Here is a 620-nt window from a genome sequence, read left to right as displayed (position 1 = left end):
GCCTACCTACCTACCAACCTACCTACCTATACCTACCTACCTACCTTCCTACCTACCTACCTACCTACCTACCTTCCTACCTACCTACCTACCTACCTACCTACCTACCTACCTACCTACCTACCTTCCTTCCTTCCTACCTACCTACCTACCTACCTGCCTACCTATATATCTGTCAGTCTGTCTGTCTGTCTGTCTGTCTCTCTGACTATATATTTATGTACCTTTACTGCTATTTGTCGACTGTATTTTCCCATTCTATCTCTTTTCCGTTCATTCTCTCATCTTCTTTCAAACTAAGCACACATAGACACATGCACACACACACACACACACACACACACACACACACACACACACACACACAGATACACACACACACACACACGCACTCGCACACACGACACAAACTTCCAAAGACACTTCCAAAGGCAAAGTAACTGGACACAAAAATACACACGCACATACAAATAGACACGCGTACGCAAACCAACTACATGTACATTCATATATACACACATACACACACACATATATATACATATGTATATGCATATATATATAAATATAAATATAAATATAAATATATATATATATATATATATATATATATATATATA

This window comes from Octopus bimaculoides, chromosome 10 (assembly GCF_001194135.2).
Source record: "Octopus bimaculoides isolate UCB-OBI-ISO-001 chromosome 10, ASM119413v2, whole genome shotgun sequence".
Classification (NCBI taxonomy): Eukaryota; Metazoa; Mollusca; class Cephalopoda; order Octopoda; family Octopodidae; genus Octopus; species Octopus bimaculoides.
Note: the sequence above shows the minus strand (reverse complement) of the source record.